Here is a 6,716-nt window from a genome sequence, read left to right on the forward strand (position 1 = left end):
CTTTAACCACATTTAACAGTACATTAGCAACATGCTAACGAAACATTTAGAAAGACAATTTACAAATATCACTAAAAATATCATGATATCATGGATCATGTCAGTTATTATTGCTCCATCTGCCATTTTTCGCTATTGTTCTTGCTTGCTTACATAGTCTGATGATTCTGATGTGCACATCCAGACATCCTGCCCTTGTCTAATGCTTGAACATGGGCTGGCATATGCAAATATTGGGGGCGTGCATATTAATGATCCCGACTGTTACGTAACAGTCGGTGTTATGTTGAGATTCGCCTGTTCTTCGGAGGTCTTTTAAACAAATGAGATTTATATAAGAAGGAGGAAACAATGGAGTTTGAAACTCACTGTATGTCATTTCCATGTACTGAACTCTTGTTATTTAACTATGCCAAGATAAATTCAATTTTTAATTCTAGGGCACCTTTAAAGGGGCTCTATGTAATAATGACACCCAGTGTTCAAAATAGGTACTGCCGTCCAAATTCAAAATATTGTTTGGCCCGCCCCCTCATTCAAAGACGCGGGTTGCCAGCTTTTACAGCATATGGTTGCCAGCAACAATAGGGAGCGCAATTGAACATGAAAGCTGAGGAGACTTGCACACTGTAAGCTGATGAGTTGATTTATCTGTTTTGATATGCTGTTGTTCATAGAGATATTTAGATGGATTCAGAGGCTTTTTAGGACAGATGCACCAATTGCAATTTTCTTGGCTGATTCCGATTTCGGATTGTTTTGTTAGTGTGATCGGCCGATACATATTTTTTGCTATTCCGATTTTCTTTCTAAGAACTATAAATGACAACATATACAAACAAAAATCTACTTTTCTTCAATGCAGAGTTTTATTTTCATAAAAAAAAACAAGTAAAAATCAGTAATAAAATATAAACAGCTCAAATAAATGCAATAGAATAAATAGAGCTATGAAACTAAGTTTTTCGGGTTAACTGGGTTTTTATTCAGGTAAGAAATACTACAGAAATGAAAGTAATCAAATGTAAAATAACACATTGTGTTATTTTGCATTGGTTACCTTAATTTCTGTAGTCTTTATTGCAAATAATTCTTACTATTAAAGTTATACAACGTATTCAGTCAAGAGCTGAAACTGATTTTCTTTGTCTTTTGTTCTTTGATTAACATGACAGACAGCAGCAGGAATATTGAACTGCTGTCCCTTTAAGAGTTTATGAACGGTGTTCAACGGACCCAATACTGTTACACACAACATGAGTTCACTTTCTTAGCTATTTAACGATTAAAAACTGACAGTGTTTATCTGTGTACTCGCCAAGATTGCCTGTGCCACTGGTTTTGCCATACTTTTGTATGTATTTGACAGTTTAAGCGCAGGAAGGCGCTTATTTTTGGTACTTGTGACTCTGTTTGCTTTCTGTCTCTGTTTGAGACTGAGCGTGGCTTGTTCGCTTCACTAATATTGATCAGTGGTGCGCGCGAAACCTGCGGGAATTACTAAAATTATGCGCAATACAAATACTACTTAACCGGAGCGAATGAGACGAGAGAGAGAGAGAGAGAGAGAGAGAGAGAAGGCGCCCGCGCGGGTGTGTGTCGCATCAGAAGAGAGCGAGAACGCGCAGCTGACGTTATTGCCTGATTCTCTGACCCAGTTTGTTTGCTGGTTTCCATGGTTGCAATAAGCGGTGTTTTCCGCCAACTGGCAACCTGTGATGTCGAAATACTATTGGATAAACTGCAGCACGAGGTTTCGCACAGACCAAAACAAAAACAGACATTCCGACACGTAACGCACATTTTCAAAGTAGGCTGTAGCAATTTTTTTCTGAGAAACAAGTAGGTGAACTTAGCATGTTTCTTAAATATCTGCAAACATATTGGAGTATTTTTATGCTTTATTAAGGTAAAAATCTTACATAGAGCCCCTTTAAATATTCTAAACCTGTCTTTGATGTGTGATCCAAGTCCTGTGAAATGTGTTTTGACTAGAACATTGGCGACGACAGGCAGTTGTGTAGCATGAAAATAACAGAAAAACAAATACTTTGAAAGTCGTCTAGACCTTATGTGCCAGAGAAACAAGTGCACCGTCATTGAGTATATTTCTATGGCATCGCGGGTGAAGTGAATTTACTTATTGTACAGTTATCGAAAGTTATCATGAGCATTGTAATGTTTGAAGTAGATGTGATAAATGTCAGTAGACTGGAAAGATTTTAAAATGGAGCGGTTCATTCAGAAATCCATAAGATCTTACCTTCATGCTGTGGAAATACAAACCGGAAGACAGAACACAACAAGCTCAGAGCTGAAAAGGGGCGGTGTTACATAAGGTCTATAGTGTGTGGCATTAATGAATGGAATTCATCCTTTACTGAAACAACAATTGGCTCCCTAAGGGGCCGTTTCCACAACACCATTTTCAACTAAAAACGGAAAACCTTTTACGCAACATTGTTTTGGCGGCCTGAATACGGGTTTCAAGTTTTTGAAAACGATACTGTTATTTTCTGTCTGAACTACAAAAATGTGAATTTGTAAAAACAGTGATGTCATCCGCTCGCATATTATGTGTTCAGTCTGTAGGCGCATAGTTTTTCTTTACAAAGTGACTTCGCCAACTACTGGCCTGGCATACATAATACAGTGTTTTTAATCACTTTCATGGATCTGTGTGAACGGGGATCGTTTTGACAACACTGTCGTCTGTAAGAGAAAACCACAAAGGAAAAACTTTTCCATTTTTAGTACATCATTGTTAACATGTAAACATACCCTTAAACTGCAAGTTTTCACAAGTTTCACTGATGTCCACCTTCTAACAAAGTGAGTTTTGTGTAGGTCTACTTGATTTTCCAACTTATTGGTCATTTATTACTGACTGGTTGTTCATAACATCAGTGTGTAGTTAACGATACACAAAAACAGAGAACATTTTAATAATACATGACATTTTTTATAAAAATGGTATTTGCATGACATATAATACATATTCTATACATTGTAGACATAATGTATAGCCTACATTGTATACACATTATGTACACAGCCTATAAAGTATATGTTGTTCACGTAGTCAAGTAATTGAAAGTTTTCCCCCTTTGTACCAGAGATAAAGTTTAGCATGACAAGTCTGCTCTGACAGCATTCATTTTTCAAGACCTATTTTAAATTCAGAGCCATTTTCAATCAAATTTCAGTAAAACTGCTGAAATTATATTTATACAATAAATCTGTTTGAGGCCCATGATCTGCTTTATGTTTTTAGATTAGACACTGTTCCATTGTTTTAATGTTCTCGGGGCCACTGAGTTGCTCCATACCAGTCCAAATCATTACTCAGAATGTCATGGCAGACCACACACACACACACACACACACACACACACACACACACACACACATACACACAGAGTGGTATTTTAGTGGGGTATTTTGAATAATTTTACATTTTGTGTTATGACAAGTAATTTAGAAAATGTTTTTATTTCCCTGGAAGGGATAGTTCACCCAAAATGAAAATTCTGTCATCATTTACTCACCCTCAAGTTGATCCAAACCTGTATGAGTTTCTTTCATCTGTTGAACACAAATTATATTTTGAAGAATGTTGGTAACTGAACAGTTGATGGTAGCCATTGACTGCCATAGTATTTTTTTTTTTCATACTATGGAAGTCAATGGCATTATCATCCCGCAAATGCTAATTTTATACAGTTCATAAATATATTACAATTTAAAAGTAAATACACAATGTTCCTAAGGGGGGCATCTTCTCCCATGTTACCATACATCGCAGGGCGTTTGTGGCGCAGTGACAACAATAGCAAATGCCAGTTACGTTGTCCAGTTTCTAAGTTTCTACCTGAAGGAGATTCAAGGTTAACGCAGAAACAAATCTTTCAGCGGATCTAAGGTGCGTTTCCCAAAAGCATTGTTAGTTCCGTCGTTACTAACATAGTTCAATGATTTAATGTTTCTTGAATTCATAGTTTGAATGAATGTTTGCAAACAGCATTGCAAATTTGTGTGGTTGGAACTGCAGCTTTCGCACTTTCCTGTTTGTATAAGTTTAGGAATTGATCGTGCTCTTGGGCACATTAAATAAGATAATATGCAGTATACATATCTTTTTTCCATTTAAATATATATGCATATTAATCTATATATTTTAGTGTGTCAACAATCAGCATCATTTTTGGTCATTTTTTCATTTTCATTTAGTGTGCATGTGCATAAATGCATAAGGGAACCCCAGTGTGTGACGAAGAGGTAACCTGTGATGAATCAAACGACAGGGATCAAATATGGTAAAGTAGTCCTCAGATGCCATGTTCATTACAGCAGCCTTTAGGAGAAATTACTTCATTGAGAAAGCTGCTGATTGAAAGAACAAGTCTATGGGAGTAAAATGTACAAAAATTATAAACATGATTACATGCTTGTTTTTGTTTTGTGTAAATTAACTATAAAAAAATTGACATTAATTGCAATCTTGAATTGATTAATTAGCAGAAGTTGTTACTACACCACCTGCATATGATGTCATTAACGAGAGTCCTATATTAGGGGCTTTTGCACTGGGAAGTTACTGGAACTCAATTATAGGAACTAACCACCTGGACGGTCCACTAAGAGCTAAATTTTTCTCCTAGGGCCATTTTCCAGGTTGCATTTGTACTGCCAGTAAGAACTCTAAAGTGACGCAAGTCAGCCAGCAGCAACATCATTTAAAGGTATAGTTCACCCCAAATTGAAAATTCTGTCATCATTTTTTCACCCAAGTTGTTCCAAACCTGTATGAACTTCATTCATGTTGGAAGAATTTCATCAAATAGTTGATGGGCTTCCATAGCGTGGACAAAAATAGGCTATGGAAATCAATGGGGCACATCAAATGTTTGGTTACCAACATTTTTCAAAATATATTATTTTGTGTTCAACAGAAGAGAGAAATTTATACAGGTTTAGAACAACTTGAGGGTGAATAAAAGATGACACAGTTTTCATTTTTGGGTGAGCTAAGCAAGGCATTTAAAGGGTTTGCCCAAAAATAAAAATTCTGTCATTAATTACTCACCCTCATTTCATTCCAAACCCGTAAGACTTTCGTTCACCTTCGGAACACAAATTAAGATATTTTTGATGAAATCTGAGAGCTTTCTGATCCTCCATAGACAGCAATGCAATTACCACTTTCAAGCCCCAAAAAGATAGTAAAGAGTTCAAACAGTCCATTTGACTACAGTGACGAGAATACTTTTTGTGAAAAAATAATTCATCGCTGTTCACGTGAGCACCACGACTCGTGTGTGTTGCTGATGTAGGAGCCGGTCAATACTGAGCGTGACATAGAACCTGGAAGCACTGCACTGTGTTTACAATGTGAAAAGCATTGACAGAATGACAGAATTTTTATTTTTGGGTGAAGTAACCCTTTAACATGTCAACAACTGGAGGATGGAGGATGCCATGATCGGTTGAGAAGTGCCTTGACTTCTTGACTTGTGGAGCAAGTATATGTGAACTATGTGTTTACACGTCTTTTTAAAAATGGCAGGTGCTGGTGTTTTGTATGGGATGCTTTTGGCCAATCAACATACACTTTGTTACTGGTAGTTCCTAATCTTCTGGGCTAGACCCTACTGAAGTAGGAGCTAATTAAGTCCCCCCCAAAGGTGTTCTAACAACAGTTATAGGAACTATGAAAACTTTCCTCAGGTGCGAACCTTTTCATAGTTCCTAGAACTATTGACTGAAGCACCCGGATTTTTCACCGCAGGAACTAGGAACTATTTCAGTTCTAGGAACTTCTTTTGGGGGAACCAAATTAGCTCCTACTTCAGAGTAGGGTCTAAACCAGCACTATAGGAACTATCAGTGACGTAAGTGTAGAATGATTTGGTCAAACGCATGTCAAACACCAGAACCCGGCATTTTTAAAAAGCCATGTAAACATATTTACTTCACAAACATGGAATCGGCGATAACGGCATTTACCTCTTGTCTGTAGGATTGTGTTCTTTTCTCCGCCTCAATGATATATAATACTGAAAGCTGTCATAGGAGATTTCATCTCTTAGCCTAATTTTTTGCTCTTTCAGTTGCGTAAATTATGTGTTTACACTCCATCTCCATTATCACGAAACCCAAGACACACAACAAACACATCTCAAATCACGGCATCTTCCATCCACCAGTTTTTCGCATTTGTAAATGCCATGCTTAAAGACGCCCCTGTCAGCCGCTTCATAGTTCCTATTCCCGGTGCGAATGCAACCAGGAACATGGCCCAGGGGAGAAATTAGTTCTCTGGGAACTATCCTAGTGGCTATTTCCTAGAACTATTCGGTGCGAAAGCCCCTATTGTTGAACCAGCATGGTTCAAACGACGGAGGTGCGTCCATGTTACTATGGTTAAGCTAGTTAATTTCTCCAACGATGCATACTATGGTAGTTAAGCAGCAACTTGCAGTATTGTATTCTATGAATCAAAGTGAAATATCAGCATACTTGACTATCTGTTTGAACTTGAGTTATATTACTGCATGCGTGTTTGTTGGTGTGTGTGTTATGATGGTCGGGGTCACAAAGAGTGCTACAGCTGTGTGTGGGGATGAATATAGGACGTTGGGGTAACAGGCAGAGGTTGGGGGTTGTAGGCTGAGGGAGTGCAAGCAGGGGAGGGACCGGGCGTCCAGTGCCAAAAA

The sequence above is a fragment of the Megalobrama amblycephala genome, linkage group LG13 (genome assembly GCF_018812025.1).
Source record: "Megalobrama amblycephala isolate DHTTF-2021 linkage group LG13, ASM1881202v1, whole genome shotgun sequence".
In the NCBI taxonomy this organism is placed as follows: Eukaryota; Metazoa; Chordata; class Actinopteri; order Cypriniformes; family Xenocyprididae; genus Megalobrama; species Megalobrama amblycephala.